Source organism: Schistocerca americana, chromosome 1 (genome assembly GCF_021461395.2).
Source record: "Schistocerca americana isolate TAMUIC-IGC-003095 chromosome 1, iqSchAmer2.1, whole genome shotgun sequence".
Taxonomy (NCBI): Eukaryota; Metazoa; Arthropoda; class Insecta; order Orthoptera; family Acrididae; genus Schistocerca; species Schistocerca americana.
Window position 1 is genome coordinate 420,798,133 of NC_060119.1, and position 19,577 is coordinate 420,817,709.

Sequence of the window (19,577 nt, forward strand, 5' to 3'; positions counted from 1 at the left end):
AGTCCTATATCCCTGAACCATTACACCAAAAACCTGAAAACAGCTTTCGCATCTGGCAACTACCCTCCCGACCTGGTACAGAAGCAAATAACCAGAGCCACTTCCTCATCCCCTCAAACGCGGAACCTCCCACAGAAGAACCCCAAAAGTGCCCCATTTTTCACAGGATACTTTCCAGGACTGGATCAGACTCTGAATGTGGCTCTCCAGCAGGGATACGATCCCCTCAAATCCTGCATGCAATGAGATGCATCCTTCATGAAATCCTCCCCACTCCACCAAGAGTGTCTTTCTGCCGTCCACCTAACCTTCGTAACCTCTTAGTACATCCCTATGAAATCCCCAAACCACCTTCCCTACCCTTTGGCTCCCACCCTTGTAACTGCCCCCGGTTTAAGACCTGTCCCATGCACCATCCCAGTCCTGTAACCCAGAAGTTGTACACGATCAAAGGCAGAGCCACGTGCGAAAGCACCCGTGATTTACCGACTGACATGCCTACACTGTGTAGCGTTCTATGTAGGAATGACCAGCAACAAACTGTCCATTCGCATGAACGGACACAGGCAGACAGTGTTTGTTGGTAATGAGTATCACCCTGTGGCTAAACATGCCTTGGTGCACGGCCAGCACATCTTGGCACAGTGTTGCACCGTCCGGGTTATCTGGATACTTCCCACTGACACCAACCTATCAGGACTCCGAGGATGGGAACTTGTCCTTCAATATATTCTCTCCTCCCGTTACCCACCAGGCCTCAACCTCCGCTAATTTCAAGTTGCCGCCCCTCGTTCCTCACCTGTCATTCAACAACATCTTTGCCTTTGTACATCTGCCTCGACTGACATTTCTGCCCAACCTCTTTACATTTACATATGTCTGCCTGTGTCTGTATATGTGCGGATGGATATGTGTGTGTGAGTGTATACCTGTCCTTTTTTCCCCCTAAGGTAAGTCTTTCCACGCCCGGGATTGGGATGACTCCTTACCCTCTCCCTTAAAACCCACATCCTTTCGTCTTTCCCTCTCCTTCCCTCTTTCCTGAAGAAGCAACCTTAGGTTGCGAAAGCTCGATATTTGTGTGTGTGTTTATGTGTTTTTTATTGTCTCCTATCAACTTACCAACGCCTTCGTTTGGTAAGTTACACCATCTTGGTGTTTTATATATAATTCACGCAGCTGTGTTTGCAAGATGATGGAATGTATGACTCATGCGTGGCTGGTATGGTGGCTCAGCCAGAAGGTCATGGCATCTGTTTTCTGGAATGCAAAAGGAATTCTGCTTCTAGATTATCTCCCAACTGGTGAAACAATTACAGGACAATACTATGCTATGCTCCTGCACCAGCTACAGAAAAGATGCATGAAAAAAGACAGTTTGGCAAGGAAGAAAGTCGTCTTTCATAGGACAGTTTGTGTCCATACAAAAGTGTCGTTGTCATGTCAAACTTACACGAACTAAGATTAGATTTGTTGCCACACCCCCTGATTTGACTCCATGGCTCCATCAGACTTCCATGTCTTCCCCAAAATGAAAATTTTTCTTGTTGGATGGTGATTCTCATCAGATGTAGAACTGACATCCGGTGTTGATGGGCATTTTTCAGGCCTCAAGAAATCTAATTTTCGAGATGGGATAAAAGCATTGAAACGTCACCGAACCAAGGGCATTAGTGTAGTGGGAGACTGCCTTGAAAAAAAAAAAATTTTTCACTGAGGTAAGTGATTTCTTTCTATTTCAATTCAGGAACTTACCGAATAACCCTTGTACCTGACAGTTCGAGCACAGTCATTAGTATGGCGCGGCACCTTCCCTCCCCCTACCCCAATGTCCTGAATGCATGCACTGATTGCTTGGAAGAGCTTAGTAAAGCTGTCAAATCCTCTTCTGAGGCAAGCTATTCAAGACTGTAGTAACTGGACCTTGACATCCTGGATAGTGGCTCTGGCACAGAATTAACGTTCAAGAGACATATCAGGGACAAATCTTGCAACTTTGCTGGCCACAGGAGTACTTAAACATCATGCAGACATTCTTAAGTAAATGCCATGTGTGGACAGCCATTGTTATGTTGAAAAGTGGTACTGTTACATAAGAGGTAACACATGAGGATACAGGGTGTCTGTGACATACAGTGACATCATAAGTCCATCAGTCACACCTATTGGCTCCTTGCAGCATGACAAAAGGAGTAACACCACAGTGCTTATCCAAATCATTGGAAGAATTGGACCTCTCTATAAGTCGTCAACATACGCGTCAATGTTCATCATCTAGGGTAGTGCAGAATCGCGATTTATTTTGAACACACTGAGAGCCATTCATCAGCAGTCCTTGCTTCTCGGGCAAGAAAAACTCCAAATAGTTCCTTAGTCTGACTGCTGATAGTCTGCTATCAGTGTTGCAGTTTGACATTGAATGTTGCAAAATCCATTACTTGTTCTTAGATGGCAGTTGCAGATGCGAGGGGGTTAAATTGTATATGGTGCACAATACAGTGATCCTCCTTTGTAGTGGTCAGATGGTGTCAACTGGAACCTTGATGAAGAATGGCCTGCCCTCATGTTCCCATGCAGTCCAACATTGGGCCATTGCTGCATCCAAATGCCCCACAAATCTTTATATTGCACAATTCAACCTGCCAGTCAAATGGAGACCCGCTCTACCAAACTATGTTGTGCTGTTAACATTGTCTCGCACGAGTATGCGGCATCACTGTGTCCTTCACAGTGACAATATCTAACGCTGTTCGTGCCTTTTATAGACACTATGAGGCCTGGTAACAAGACTAGACATGAACAACACAAATGCACTAAGTAGCTGTTCTACCTGTCTGTCATGTACGAAATTGTAGTGACATGCAACCATGTCTTCTGGGTGCTTCATTTTTTGGTCAGGCAGTGTATAGATGAGGGTTGATCCAGAAGTAAGGTTCCCTTCGTTTTTACAATTATATACAACATTGTTTATTGTCCTAGAAATTTACATCGTTGGAAAAAAGAAACTTAGTTCTCTTTTTCTACATAGTCATCATCTTCTTGTATGCCTCTCACCACCCCCCCCCCCCCCCACCCCTCTCCCGGTGCTGCAGTTTCTGTATCCTCATATCGTCGAACTCCATCGCCAACCCATTGAAAAGCGTTTCACTTCATCTTTGACTTCCTCGTCTTTTCACAAGCATTGGCCACCCAAATGTTCCTTTAACTAGAGGAATAAGTGATAATCACTAGGTGCGAAGTCCGGACCATAAGGTAGGTGGGGCATGACAGTCCAACCAAAGTTTGTCAAAAGTTCGTTAGTTTGATGGGAGACATGAGGTCAGGCGTGATCATGAAGCAGCATTTCACCTGTCAGTCATCATCGTCTCCGGCAGTTTTCAATAGCTCACCCGAGTTTTTGTTGTATTTCGCAATAACTGTCTGGGTTGATAGTTGTCCCAGTTTCCATTAAATTAATAACATGATCCCAAACCATAGCAGCCATGATTTTGCCAAGAGACAGAGTTTTTGAACTTCTTTGCGACTGGTGACCCTGAGTGACACCATTGTTTGGATTTTTCGTCTCGCGTAACAGTGGAGCCCAACAATCCTTCCTTATCTTCTCGACATTTAAACTGGGAAGCACAATGAAGGCATTTCTCCTTGTGTTCTACTGTCAGTATACACAGTTCACATCAGGCACAGCACTTGGGATAACCCAATTTTTCCCTCAAAGCTCTTTCAACTGTACCGTAAGCTCTCCCAGGAATCCAAGCAACAAGTTCGCGGACGGTGAGTCTCCTGTTTTGAAGCACTTAACATTGGACCATCTTGATACCCACCACCGAAACTGAAGGTCTTCCACTTCCTTCATCATGGACCTCTTTCCAACCAGCACTAAACTCCCTGCACCATTTTTAGACATGTTGAACGAACATACACTTGTCGCAATACTTTTGTGTCAGCTGACAATGAATATCCATGGATGGAGTCCCTTTCGTGAGCAGAAACTGAATTACGGAACGAATCTCGCACTTGGCGGGATCAACAGTGGGCATCTCCATTGCGGGCGGCTGCTGAGCCAATACTGAGTGGTGCAGCGAAGTGTGGCCAGGCAGAATCGAGAGTGGGGAAACAGCCACGCACAACGGTGTTGATGGGTTTCGCCCAGCCCCTTTCTGCGTGGCTGGAGCTCGTTTGGAACTTTACTTCTGGATCAACCCTTGTAGTTAGGTTTGAATCTAGAGTCAGGTGTTCATGGGATATGTCTGCATGTCAAAATGTAACACCTCAGCCCATATGTGTGCGTTAATGTGACAGTTTCTTTGTAGTAAATCTTTTCAGTCCTTAATGTATTCAATACAAGCCCATAGTTAGCTGACATGGCCATAGCAAATCGTATTTGTGACAATATGTGTTTGGCCTTTGCACTGTATATTGTTAGGAGAACTTGTCATAGCTAGTTCAACTTCTCAATGGAGTTTGAAATATTCCATGAATGTGTGGATACCACAGCACTTCTTATTTTTAATAGAAGTTTAATATGTACAGGAATTTGTAATATGATTTAAGCTTTTGTTTCGTAAAGTTGATCTCACGTCACTTAGATGAATAATGTTCCCACTTAAAAACCAAAGTTATGCCTGTTGCTCCATGATTATTAAAATTGTACAAACAGTTTGGTTGTAATATGATGGACTATTAGTCACTAGTTTTCTAAGAGAACAGGTATTAAAATGTAGTTCATACACAGAAGTGCCAGAAGTGAGGAAGGTAAGTGCCTAACCATGGAGAGTGAAATTTTATATTCTGTTTGTGTGTCTTATTGTTGGTATAAAATGTGTGTTTGAGTTATTGAGATTTTATTTCTTGAATGCTGGAATTTTTGTTATGTGCTCCTTTTTTTATCTCCACACGTTTGAGTTGCACAACTGAGGCCATTGTTTGAGAGAGCATGAACTGCTAATTACTTTGAGTTTGTGCCACAAGCAAATAACACTTCTGAGAAGAGAGACTTCAGCAGGCCACTCTGATTTAGGGATACCTGTTGTCTGCACAATAGTTTACCAACGTGCTTGTAGATAATTTATTCTCATCCAATAGATTTCTTTATGTCTTAAGTTGAACTCCATTTGGAAGTCCTCTATTGAATGATTCTACCCAAAAGACAAATGTTGTTTACCCTGTTTATTGATAGCGTCCATAAGTGCTATACTGGTTTTCCTTTTTATGTTATCAATATCTGTACGTTGTCATAAGTTGCTAATTTGACAGGTAATTATTCAGAGTTAACTCCAGGCAGATTGGTTGTTTGTTAATAGCAACATTGTTGCAAATGCTAAGGCCAAGAAAATGCCTCATTCAAAGTGTGGCTCCTCTTACCGTATGTGTATCAGTTTCATTGCTGATTTAGCCTTTTTACATTAACGGGACGTAGCCAATGCAGATTGCTCTAGGTATGGCGATACATTGCCCGTAATGTGTCTAGTTTATGCTTCACCCCACTCTTTATCTTTGAAATATTTGAAACTATTACAACAGTATTCCACTAGTACATTTCAGAGACTATATTTTACTGTAGGCACTGTAATGTTAATAATGAGTATAAGAATATTGTTTCTCTCTTTTATACTTTAAGGAAATATGTTGTTCACTGCTTGTGAGCTTCCTGTGTGGCTCTAAGGTTAGAGAGGGTAGGGGATTTTGCATTAACTATTGTATATGACCTAATAAACACATTACACTGCTGTAACAAGGAATGACCTACTTTGCATTCAGCTCCCAATTTGTAAAATGGCTGCTTTAAGTTAAGCAGATGTTCAATACCAGATGCTATTGATGTAAAATGTACTGTATAACATATCTGTAGAAGAAACAAATGGATTGCAGAATGCTGTGAAAAGTATGCATGATAACCTACAGAATTTCTGTGTTAATATAATTAAAGCAAAAGTTTATTTGCAGGTTCCTGTATTATGTCCTGAAATAATATCTTGTGGGCGACAGAAGTAGTCCCAGTTCCATTTTTTGTTGTGGGGTGTCATTTAACATGTTGAAATCAACTGTCCATATTGCCTTTTAATCAAAGCTGTAACATTTGTAACACTGCCTTCAGTTGTTATTGTTGATATTTTACTGTGTTTGGAAATTGTACCTCCATGCCTTATGGAAATAACTTCATTGATGTTAATTAAGCTTTATTTGTTAGTAATTAATTTTAAATGTGTAATTTTGTCATTTGCTACTCTTGTTCATTATCAGGTTACATGTGTGTGAAACTTTGTAGATTACATTAAAGATATGTCTGAAGAAAAGTTAAAGCAATAAATTTTTTTAGTAATTGTATGATTCTTGGTTTTTATATTGAATGGACTCATTTGTATGTACCGAAATAGTTTTATCATTCCTTTGACAAACTGTCAGCTGTGAAATCATACTACTAAGTTTATGGGGGATTGATAATGTTACAATAGACACTTATTAGTAATTTGGGGAGGGAGTAATTATTTACGAGGGCTGTTCAGAAAGTAACCTCCGATTGGTCACAGTGCGGGTTGTGGGGGGTGTAGTGACGCCATCTGTGCGTTCACGCACTCAACAGGTCAGTCGGCATCAAGCCGTGGTCGAGTGAACGTCGTACCTGCGCTAGTTTAGTTTTTGTGGCAGTTTGAAATGTGTGCTGCAATAGAAAACCCCGCCAAACGTCAAGTGCGTGCTGTCATAAGGTTTTTTACAGCCAAAGGATATTCTGCAGCAGCTATTCATCGTGAGCTTTGTGCCGTGTACGGACCAAGAGTTATGAGTGAAGGAGTTGTCCGTGAATGGGTACGTTTATTTAAAAGTGGACGAGAAAACGTTCATGATGAAGAGAGGAGTGGTAGACCATCATTGGTGACTGACGAACTCGTTCAGACAGTTGATGCAAAAGTTCGTGAAAATCGACGTTTCTCAATGTCGGAGTTGTCTACTGGTTTTCCACAGATTTCTAAGACTCTCTTGTACGAGATAGTGACAGCAAGATTGGGTTACCGTAAGTTCTGTGCACGATAGGTGCCCAAAATTCTTACCGACCACCACAAAACTCAAAGAATGGCCTCTGCATTAGACTTTCTGTCACGTTATGAGGACGAAGGAGAACCATTGTTAAACAGAATCGTGACCGGTGACGAAACCTGGATTAAGTATGTGAACCCTGAGACAAAAGAACAATCAAAGATGTGGGCACATTCAAATTCGCCTACCAAACCAAGAAAAGCCTCGCAAGATTTTTCTGCCAGAAAACTGATGGCAATGGTGTTTTGGGATGCCAAAGGGGTGTTGTTGGTTGAATTCATGGAACGTGGTACGACCATTAATCAAGACGTGTACTGTGAAACAATAAAAAAGTTACGACGGGCTATACAGAACAAACGCCGTGGTATGCTGACTTCCGGTATCGTTTTTTCGCACGATAACGCCCGTCCTCACTCTGCTCGCAGAACAACGGCCCTTCTTGAGTCCTTCAAGTGGGACGTTATCAACCATCCACCTTACAGCCCAGACCTGGCGCCAAGTGATTATCACCTCTTCATGCATTTGAAGAAATGGCTCGGGTCACAGCGGTTTGATGACGACGAAGAGCTCAAAGATGCGGTCACAGGCTGGCTCCAGGCACAAGCGGGTGATTTTTATGCAGAAGGAATTTCAAAGTTTGTGAAGAGATACGATAAGTGCCTCAATCGCTATGGAAACTATGTAGAAAAATAGTGCAAAGATGTAGTTGTAAGATGTATATATTAAAATATTTTTATTTAACTTGGTGTATTTTTTTAAATCAACCGGAGGTTACTTTCTGAACAGCCCTCGTAGTTTTTAGTTGTCCTCGTCTTATTACCCTTTTATTTTGCAGAAGACTTCATTGTGAATTGAAGTTTAATTATTGCTGTACAGTAGTCCAAAGACGGTTTGCTCCAGCTGCCCATACTACTATATACAGTGCAATGCTCTCTTCATCTATGCTAATTACTACATCCATCAACCAGCTTGCTATAGTCAGGAAATCTGTATAACTGTCAAAATACACAGAGGTGACAAAAATAATTGCATACTTCCTAATACTTTGTTGCCCCACCTTTTGTCCAGTGTAGTGCAGTAACTCGGCATGGCATGGACTCAACAATCGTTGGAAGTCCCCTGCAGAAATATTGAGCCATGCTGCCCCTCTATAACTGTCCATAATTGTGAAAGTGTTGCTAGTGTGGGATTTTGTGCGGGAACTGACCCCTTGATTATGTCCCATAAATGTTCTGTGGAATTCATGTCAGGCTATGGGGGTGGCCAGATCATTTGCTCAATTTATCCAGAATGTTCTTCAAACTTATCGCAAACAATTGAGGCCTGGTGACATGTCACATTGTCATCCATAGAAGTTCCATAGTTTGTGAATATGAAGTCCACGAATGGCTGCAAATGGTCTCGGCAAGTAACCAAGCATAAACATTTCCAGTCAATGATCAGCCCACACCATTATGGAGCTACCACCAGCTTGCAGAGTGCCTTGTTGACAACTGGGATCCATGGCTTTGTGGGATCAGCACCACCCTTAAATCTTACCATCAGCTCTTACCAATTGAGATTGGGGATTCATCTGACCAGGGTCCAACACATATGGTCATGAGTCCACGAGAGACGCTGAAGGTGATGTAATGCTATTAACAAAGGCACTTAGGATGTAGTGCTATTAACAAAGGCACTTGGGTCAGTCGTCTACTGCTATAGCCCATTAATGCCAAATTTCACCACACCATCCTAACAGATATGTTCTTCATGTGTCTCATATTTATTTCTGCAGTTATTTCAAGCAGTGTTGCTTGGTCTGTTAGCACTGACAATTCTATGCAAACACAATTGCTCTCTGTCATTAAGTGAAGGCTGTCTGCCACTGCATTGTCAGAGGTGAGAGATGATGCTTGAAATTAGGTATTTTTGACGCTGTGGATCTAGGAATATCGAATTTCCTTAAAATTTCTGGAATGGAATGACCCTGTATGTCCAACTACTTCTGTCGCACAGCCATAATCATGTCTGAAACCTTTTGACATGAACCACCTGAGTACAAATAACAGCCCTGCCAATGCACTACCCTTTTCTATCTTGTGTATGCGATACTACTGCTATTTGTATATGTGCATATAACTACCCCATGACTTTTTTCACCTCGGTATACCTACAAGAACATAAATCAACCATATATTATGAAGTAGCTGTTGCCTCTCTGTGAGCCTTCACATATATTGTTCTCATTTACATGCTTAATGTCAAATTAAAAACTACTTTTGCAGTAAATTATTTTAAAAAAATTAAAAATAGTCAGTCATCCAGTATCAAAGAAACATAACAACTTAAAAAGGAAACTCCAAACAATAGTTTTCCATAAAAAAATAAAAATCGGCATTTAAAGGTCAATTCACACTGGCCATCAAATTCTACAATGCATTTCAAAAGTGGTACCCACATTGGCCGTCCTGTCCCATCACAGCACCATCAAGGTTTTGTTGGGATCAATACAGTCGGGCAGATGCAGTATTTCTTGATTCCCAAAAAGTAATTGATTCAGTACCACACCACTTACTGTCAAAAGTACTATCATCCAGGGTATCAAGTGAAATTTATGGCTGGATTGAGGATTTTTTTGGTAGGGAGGAAGCAGTATGTTTCTAGGATGGAGAGTTGTCAGCAGATGTAGAATTAGCTTCAGGTGTGTCCCAGGGAAGTGTGTTGGGATCCTTGCTGTTAATGACCTTGCAGACAATAGTAAAATTGAGCTTTCTGCAGATGATGCAGTTATCTATAATGCAGTACTGTCCAAAAGAGGCTGCATAAATATACAGTAAGATCTTGATAAGATTTCAAATGAGTGCAAAGACTGCAGAAATGTAAAATTGTGCATTAAAAAAAAAAAAAAAAGGCAACCTGTACCCTGATCACAGTATCAATGAGTCACTGTTGGCCTCAGCCAACTCGCACAAATATGTGGGTGTAACACTTTGTGGGGATATAAAATGGAATGATAACATAGGTTTTGCTGTGGGTAAAGCAGGGTTTATTGGTAGAATCCTGGGGAAGTGCAATTAGTCTACAAAGGAGAGAGCTTATATATCACCTGTATGACCACTTCTAGAATATTGCTGTATTGTATAGGACCCGAACCACACAGGACTAACATTGAACTTGTACAGAGATGGGTAGCACGAATGATTACAGGTTTGTTTGATCCGTGACAGAGAAATACTGAAGGAACTGAACTGGCAGACACTCGAAGACAGAAGTGAACTATTCGAAAAGTCCATCAACAGAGTTTCAAGAACCGGATTTAAATTATTGCAGTAGGAATATATTACAATCCACTATGTATCGCTCACAAAGGGATTATGAGGATAAGATTAGAATAATTACTGCATGGACAGAAGCATTCAATCAATCATTCTTCCTGCATTCTCAGATGTGAATGGAACGGGAAGAAACCCTAATAAATGGAACAATGGGACATACCGTCTGCCATGAACCTGACGATGTTTTGCAGAGTGCAGATTTAGAAGAAAGTTTTGACAGCTGATTTCAACCATCTGTTGTTAATCTCGCGATCCCCAACCTCATTTCCTCCCGATGCATGAGCCATGCGCATATCTTCATATTTTGTTTTGTTATTGCTGATGTCAGTTTTTTTTGTTATAAATTGCTTCATTTCATTATTTCTTTTGTTAAAATTTATAATACATAACAAAAGATTAATTGAAGCAGCAAACAGTCTGGATTGTACGACAAGCGTACTAAATTACCTGCCCTCTACTACATTAATAAAGTGGATTTTTATACGTACTAGTACTGTATTTGATATTTTACAATGAAAAGGAATGCAATATGGCTGCAGCTTGAACTGAAAAAAATATTGCGGTTAGAATCAGATCAATTAGTAGGTGGAACTTATTTGTATGTTGTCAGACATTAGTAGTGTTTCATACAGAAATGGGCTGAAACCTTCAGACACCGCAAGTTGTTTGTTAAAATGTATGTTTGTGGCAGGCTTATTTGTTGTTAAACAGCTCTCTGGATTGTGTGAAACAGTTTTGCAAGCATCTGTGGGGCAATATTCGTGTGGTTTCACTAGCTAACACCAGTACAAATAACGCACTTGGACTATTAAAAGTCACAAGATGGAAAGAAAATCTATATATCTTGATGTGAGAGGTATTGAGGGAGATAAGACTATTGGACAAAACTTAGCACAAGATGAGCCACGAAACGTAGCCTTAAACAAACCAGTTTTTCACAAAATGTAACGGCAGCTCGTGACACTGTGTTCCTTGTCCAATTTGACGGAACAAATGAAAAAACTGACTTTATAAAATATACAGATTCCGGCTCTTCAAGTTCGTTGTGTAGTCTTCGAAGTTTCACATAATGATATTTTTGGGACCCACACTCTGTGCGTTGTTTCGCTTTTCTGTCTTCCTTCTCTTATATACCAGATGCCCCTACAAGCTGCAAACTATTTGTGTCCAGTAAGTGTCATTTTCGTAGAAATGTGGACTGCAGCATCCACATACATTTAAACTGCCACGTTGTATAAGTGCAGTGCTCACATAAAAACAGTTGAAAATCGTCTTGCAAAGATCGCAATTTCCGCGGGCGAAAAAGAAAGAAAGAAATTGAGGACAATCATGTGATTGGAATTGATTTTTGACGTGACGTTAAGGCCCGTCCACACGCTACGATCTGTCTGCGCACATCACATCTGTACAGACAGATCGTTGCGTGTGGACAGAAGATTTGCACCAACCTGAGGTGTGTGCAAACCTGGAAGTTGGAGTTGGAGGTTTGAGCGAAACCTCTCAAATCTGTGGGTTCAAACCACATCTGCGCAGACAAGTTGGAGCGTGTGGACGGGAGATCGCCGCAAATCTGGCGCGAAACAGCTGTTTGCTCAGTGTAGTGTGTGTATTTGTGCGCACGGGCATTAAAATGGCTGATACTCGTCAGTTTTCTCGAGAGTTTGTAAGTGAATTCATTGAAATATATAGAAACCACCCATGTTTGTGTAAGATTAAAATTAAAGAATATAGTGACCGAGACAAAGAGACAGCAGCATACAATGTTCTAATTGCAAAATTGCGGGCAGTTAACACCTCGGCAAACAGAGAAAAAGTAATAAAAATTTTAAAAAAAATTTCGTTGCGAACTGTTTAGCGAAAAGAGTTATCCAAAGTTCAGAAATCTAGAAGATCTGTTGTAGGAGTAGATCAAGTATACCATCCAACGTTATGGTATTTTGATCTGCTTGGCTTTCTTAGTGATCAAGACCAAGCAGGAGTAAAATTGAAGATGAAATTGGAGTGTCAATGTGCGAGGAAATGGAACACGAGGTAATGTAAAACAATATATTTCACATACGTTTATCAAAAGTATATTCAAAAGAATATATTTGTATGCAAACATAATAGAAAATTAACTGCTCTCATAAAAAGAAACATGAACATACTTGTCCATGTTTTAGGTTCGCCTTGCAACTCTCGCAGTAAATTTACGTGAGAAAACTGCATTTGCTTTAGCAGCCACTGTCTACACCATTTTGACCGCTTCCTCTGTTTCCTGTGGTTGGTCTGAATGTTTCTTGCAACAAAAGTTGCGAACACAGACCACAACAGAACTTCCTCCATTTCTATATTTCAAAATAACTGAATTACATTTTTGACGTTTACGGGGAGCGTAGTCGCTTGCCACTGATATTTCTTTTCTACACCGACAGATGGCGGGCGAGTAGTAGATTGGGGTTTGTGTCGTGTGAACACAGCACATCGGTTATTCTGGAGTAACCGTTATCACAGTTCCAGTTATTCTTTGATAACCGTTATCGTTAACCGTTATTAATAACTGCCAAGTTATTTTTCGCTAGCGGATACCGAATACTCGGACAGTTAAATAACGACATAGTTGGAATCCAGCACTTTAGTTATCAGTATAACTGCGAGTAGTGTGAAATAGCAGTAATGTCGTATGAACCGTGTCATAATCTTAGCTTATTAACTCCGGGTACATTTTAGTTCATGTTAGAACTATTATTAGTGTTTCATATTATATGTTTGTAGGTTATCGGTCGCTATTACAAATATTATCTTCGCAGCTGCGACAGAAAGTACGCGGAACTTCGCCAAAGCACTGTTTAATGTTAACAACGTGCGTTTTTAAGTATGAAGTAATATGTAAACTGAGTACTGTAGGTTAAATTCGAAGCTTAATTTCTTGTGCTGCTCACATAATAGAATAAAGTGTACAGCCTTGTAATACAACAAAAATATACGTAATGTGACAGATTCGTTTACTCTTGTGCTGTAAAAGCTAGTCCTATTGGGGAAAGAGTGAGTACGCTAATCCAAGTTTTATGTCAGATTTGCAAACTGCTCGATTTCTCCAGCGACAGCATGTTTATAACATATGAAGACATGCAGATCTAAAAGGTTGACAGTGTTACATTTCTGGGACTACAACTCGATAATAAATTCAGTTGGGAAGGGCATACCACATTTTTTCATTCTATTATTTCATAAGGGAGCATATTTTGTGGTAACTTATCAAACGTAGCAAAAGTTTTTCGCATGTAAAAGCGTGTAATAAAAATCGTTTGTGGTATCTATTCAAGAACATCATGTAGGAACCTGTTCAACGAACTTTGTATTCTAACCACTGCTTCCTAGTATATTTATTCCTTAATGAAATTTGTTACAAGTATTTCCAACCAATAGCTTAATACATAATATCAGTACTAGAAATGGGAACAGCAATCTACATAAAGACCTAAAATTACTTACCTTGGTCCAAAAGTGGTCCAATATTTAGGAACATGCATTTTCAATAAACTGCCAGCAAGTCAGCAACCATAAAAACTTGGTTTCAGATAAGGCACGGTTTACAGTGTGTTTGAAAGACTACTTGATACAGAAGTGTCTGATTCCACCCGTCATCAATATGCCAGAAATGGTTATTTTAAATGTGTCTATGACGTCACTACACATACATGGCAACAAACACGAAGATACATATAAATAATACAATAACATTTCCCACCAAAAATACAATCAAACCAATGGGACAACTGCGGGAAGTTGGGGGTTTTAGGGTGAGGACAAGCTAGTAAAAAAAACACACCATGATCCCAAAACACAAAATGAAGAACAAAAAGAAAAAAATACAGCATTCTGCTACACCAACAAAAATCTGCAGGAATCGGACACTTCACTTGAACAATATAGGTCAACTATAGGTGACCATACCAAAACACCAATACCCACAACTAAAAGTACGAAAATTGGAATCAGACATTTCCCTTGACCTACATAGGTCAACCTCAGATGACGATACTAAAACATCAACACACACAACTATGAAAATGGGAATCGGTCATTTCCGGTGACCTATATAGGTCCACCACAGCTACTGATGCCAAAAAACCAACACCTACAACTGCGAAAAATAAAACCACAATCCCAAAAGTCCACAAATCAATCATCCCTACATAAATTAAATCACATTCAGTACTTCATAAATACACAAAACATCACACCTAGAAAAAAAAAAATTAATTACCACCAGCAAATTCCGGCACTGCAACCTAAATCGACAGTCCCCCCCCCCCCCCCCCCCCCCCACACACAAAAACCAACTCATAAACACCGTGCCGTAATGACATTCACGCACCACACCACCTTTACGTCGAAGCAGACGGGTGGAATCAGACGCTTCCATTGACCCCTCCTTCTACTCTATAGATGAATATCCTAACAGAGACTGATAGACCAGCTTAGGTAAAAATTCTGCTATATTTCAGTTTTGACAGCACTTATTTGCAACAGTCAAGTCGGGTATTCTGTGTACGATAAATTTATTAAAAGTACGTAACTGTGTTTTATTCTGTCAGTGTACCAATTCTGTCAATATTAGCAGTTACTGTGATATATTCACATATTTTGACAATCTCCTGACAAATGATGAGGATAATAATTATTATATTCCACTGTATTATGTTATACTTTCCGACATGTAATTTGTCATTCGCTCCAGTTACTATCCTCTCTGGAAATATCACCTGGAACTACGACCTTTAACTGGAGTCACCGAGTCAGGAACGTCTAGACACACAGTTATTCCGTTACCAGCTTCCAGGTTATCTGTGGTGGTAGCCCGATAACTACCAGAGAACTAGAACTACGAGCCAATAACGATAACTGCCAGAGGAGAATACAGGTCTCTGACAGTTATTTCCATAGTCGCTCGAATTCCTTAGTAACTTTCCTTGTACTACCCGTCCAAGCTGAATTAACACGTAAGGCGTTGGCTTAAGGGAACGACCGTACTTGTTAATACCTGTACTGCAGCTCCTATCAGCCACGGCTCGGACATTAACTTTATTTAATTGTTTATGCTAAAAGTAACGTAGGCCCACGAAATAGTACACAGTTCTTATCAACAGATGGCGCGCAGTCTCACAGTTATTCCCATGGTCTATAGAACGCCTTCCAAATACACAGTACGATCTTCGGTCAACAGATGGCGCGAGGCACTGTTGACACTAAACAGTTATTGAAATAACTGCCATAGTCAGAGGAACGGTTATCGCAGTAACCGTTACTTCTCAGTAACCGGTTATTTCTATCAGTTACGTTATTTTTTGCCACCTCTACAGCACATTCGCAGCGATCTTTTGCATGTACGGACATCTGCGACGATGTCTGCGCAGACAGATCGTTGCGTGTGGACCGGGCTTTACGGATAGTATCAATACACATTGACGTGATGGCCAGTGTGAATTGGCATTAAACAGAAGTTGTATGTTTTATGTATTGATGTCATGTGACACAAAAAATTACTTCGATTCTTTGATTTCTCCTACAGAGTAATACCACAGCGAACTTCAGTAAAGACTTGTGTCGAAGACAAAAAGATCCGTACATGAACTTGAGCGATCCTTTGGTTCACAAAACGAAGTGAACACGACATTCAAAACGATAACATTGTAACTGTAGGTCACGCCTTTTCTGTACTGCAGGGTAAGTTAACCTCGAAGTTAAGTCATTTGTAAATGTGTAAAGTTCTGCTTTCATGTGGATTGCGCTGTGGATAAGGGAGATACTGATGTGTTGGAAATATTTTAATTCCGAGACGTACTTAAAATGTTGTGGGCTACTAATTTTCCTAATACACCTTCATCAACTGTTAAAGTGAGATGACTTCCTGATTTACAAGAGGAACAAAAACTGAAGCCAGCCAGCATTGAAACTAATAACTTATAGCAGTAGATAGACAGCCTATTCTCCATTCTAATAAAACATTACTACACGTTAATAAATATAATATGAACAATGACACTATTATTATTATTATTTGTACAATAAACAAAAGTGCACTCACAAACAATATGATGTTATAACCCTGCATTATATATATTTTTCTTCTCGCGCCTGTAGCACGAATCCTAGGCCTAATTTCACGCGCGCTTATCGTAAGTAAGCAGTGAATTAAACATGTAGGTAAACGTTTCCAGTTGGTATAAATATAATGTAAGTGTTGTTACACTAGTGGAAGTGCTAGTTAAGTGTTAAAAGAAGATTAAACGGGGTAAGAAGTTTATTTTCCTTCTCGCGCCTATAGCACGGATTTTAGGCTTAATTTCGCGCGCGCGTATCGTAAGTAAACAGTGACTTAAACTTGTATGTAATCACCAGTTTTCATAATTCCGTACTCTTTCAATTTATTCATATCTGCCTGAATAATTTCTAGGGTCCTTTGTTTACGTTTCAGTCAGTACTTAAATCAGTTTATACGATTTCTGTTTTTACCGTGAGTGAGAAATGTGTGACATGCCATAGGATCGTTAGTTCCGGGGTATGGTGTGATGGGTGCTGTAGTTTCTTTCATTGGGGCGAATATAGTGGCGTGGGAAATGGGGACATAAATGAGCCTCACCAGTGGTATTGTAGGATCTGCAGTAGAGATAGGAAAACAGGAATGGGAAGGGAAAATTGCAGCTCTTCAAGCTGACCTAGACAAGGCAAGGGAGGATCTGGACAGGTTAAAGAGGGAGAAGGGTGAACAGGGGTGGGAAGTGGCAACAGGTAATAGGGAGAATAGGCAAAGGAGAGCATCAACTAGCTTTGTCATAAATCTTGAAAATAGATTTGACCTGTTGCCTCAGTCACAATCGGATGAGCCTCACATAGCTGAAGCTGTAGAAAGGCACAACAAGCTTTCAAGGACTTGAAAAAGGTACGGAAATTTGTAAAGAAAGAAAGTTCTATTATTAGGTAGTTCCCATGGTAGAGGTGTTGGCCAACTACTGCAGGAAAATCTTGGTCCAGAGTACCAGGTCTCAAACTTTTTCAAGCCTAGTGCAGATCTGGGTCAGGTAACAGAGGAGGTAGGTTCTTTATGCAAGGATTTCACAAAGGAGGATGCCGTGGTTATAGTGGGTGGTCCGGGAAATAGCATTGAAAGAGACTGAATATTCCATAGAGTGTGACCTGATGAAGATAGCATCAGCAACAAAGCATACGAGTGTGGGATTTGTGTCTGTGTTGAGACGCCATGATCGGCCTGATTTGAACTCTTCCGTAGGGAAGGTGAACTTGGAGTTGGAGTGGCTGCTTAGGACAGATATAGGGTCCCATATTGGTTTGATTCCTGTGGATGCTATCTATAGGTGGGACTACACTAGGCATGGCCTTCACCTCAATAGGAAAGGGAAGGGAAAACTGTCTGGGTTCATTGCAGAAAACTTAAGGGGGGACAAGCCGGCCCTGGTGGTCTCACGGTTCTAGGCGCTCAGTCCGGAACTGCACGACTGCTACGGTCGCGGTTTCGAATCCTGCCTCGGGCATGGATGTGTGTGATGTCCTTAGGTTAGTTAGGTTTAAGTAGTTCTAAGTTCTAGGGGACTGATGACCACAGATGTTAAGTCCCATAGTGCTCAGAGCCATTTGAACCATTTTTTAAGGGGGGACACTGTCATAAGTGGTAAAATAACAGTGGTCACAGGTGTCAGAGGGATGCCTTTTTTAGGATAGGGAAGGGGGAAAGAAAACGAGTTTTAAGAGAGATTTGCAGACACCCTCAGTTTGAGAAAACAGATGAGCAGGAGTCAGATTTTAGCATACAGCTTCCATTTAAACAATGTTTAACAGAAAGTAATCAGAAACTGCCAAAGCAGTTATAATCCCATTAGTATGCAGTATCTGTTATCTTTATTACACCAGAACATTCCGGGACTCAGAAATAAAGTCGATAAACTACTCATTTGTATTGATGAAATGAATTCATCTAACCAATTTGACATAATCTGCCTCTCTGAACATCAAGTGACCACTGGTATAGATATGTTAGACATTTCAGGATTTAAGCTAGCTTACTACTTCTGAACAGTAGATATATATGGAGGAGGAGTTGCCACATTTATTAAAAACTGCCATAAATTCAAGAACATTGTTTAGAGCAGCATCTAGAAGCATGTGCAACAGAAGTAGAGTTCCATAACAGATCGAATATAATAGTAACTATTTACCGAGCACCTGCAGGAAATTATAAATCTATTCATAAATCATATAGAAGCTCTTTTGGGTTATTTAACAGGAAGAAACAAAGAAATTTTGATTGCTGGTGTTCTTAATACATATTGTCTAATGCAATCTTTCTTTAACATTTATTGCAGTTAGTAATTTTGTCTTTCAATCTAACTCACACTCTAAACTTTCCAACTAGGATCACTAAATCCTCAAGGACAGCCATTGATAACATTTTTATAGACAAATCAAAGGAACAAAATCATATCATAAAACCTGTTATAAGTGGACTCTCAGATCGTGACATGCAGCTCCTTATTTTAGATGTAAATTTTAAGCAGATTATCAAGACTGCTAAATCTGTGTACAGGAGAGTAGTCAATCAACCAAAAATTAAGTGTTTTAGAAAACTGCTCAAAATTGTGAACTAGGAAGATAGTGCTCATGACATGAATGAAAAATATAACACATTCATGAACAATGTCAGTACCCTGTTTGAAAACTGTTTGTCTCTAAAAGTTACTCAAATTAAACAGAAGCCTACAGGGTGTTACAAAAAGGTACGTCCAAACTTTCAGGAAACATTCCTCACACACAAATAAATAAAAGATGCTATGTGGATATGTGTCCGGAAACACTTAATTTCCATGTTAGAGCTCATTTTAGTTTCGTCAGTATGTACTGTACTTCCTCGATTCACCGCCAGTTGGCCCAATTGAAGGAAGGTAATGCTGACTTCGGTGCTTGTGTTGACATGCAACTCATTGCTCTACAGTACTAGCATCAAGCACATCAGTACGTAGCATCAACAGGTTAGTGTTCATCACGAACGTGGTTTTGCAGTCAGTGCAATGTTTACAAAAGCGGGGTTGGCAGATGCCCATTTGATGTATGGATTAGCACGGGGAAATAGCCGTGGCGCGGTACGTTTGTATCGAGACAGGTTTCCAGAACGAAGGTGTCCCGACAGGAAGGCGTTCGAAGCAATTGATCGGCGTCTTAGGGAGCACGGAA

General features: G+C 40.4%; 1 long non-coding RNA gene across 1 annotated transcript; it reads left to right on the plus strand.

Moving 5' to 3' along the window:
• Positions 1-1,236: 1,236 nt before the first annotated feature.
• LOC124602431 lies at positions 1,237-6,324 on the plus strand. Its single transcript, XR_006978587.1, has 2 exons — positions 1,237-1,718; positions 5,944-6,324. It is a non-coding gene; the product is annotated as an uncharacterized LOC124602431 (long non-coding RNA).
• The last annotated feature ends 13,253 nt before the right edge of the window (positions 6,325-19,577 follow it).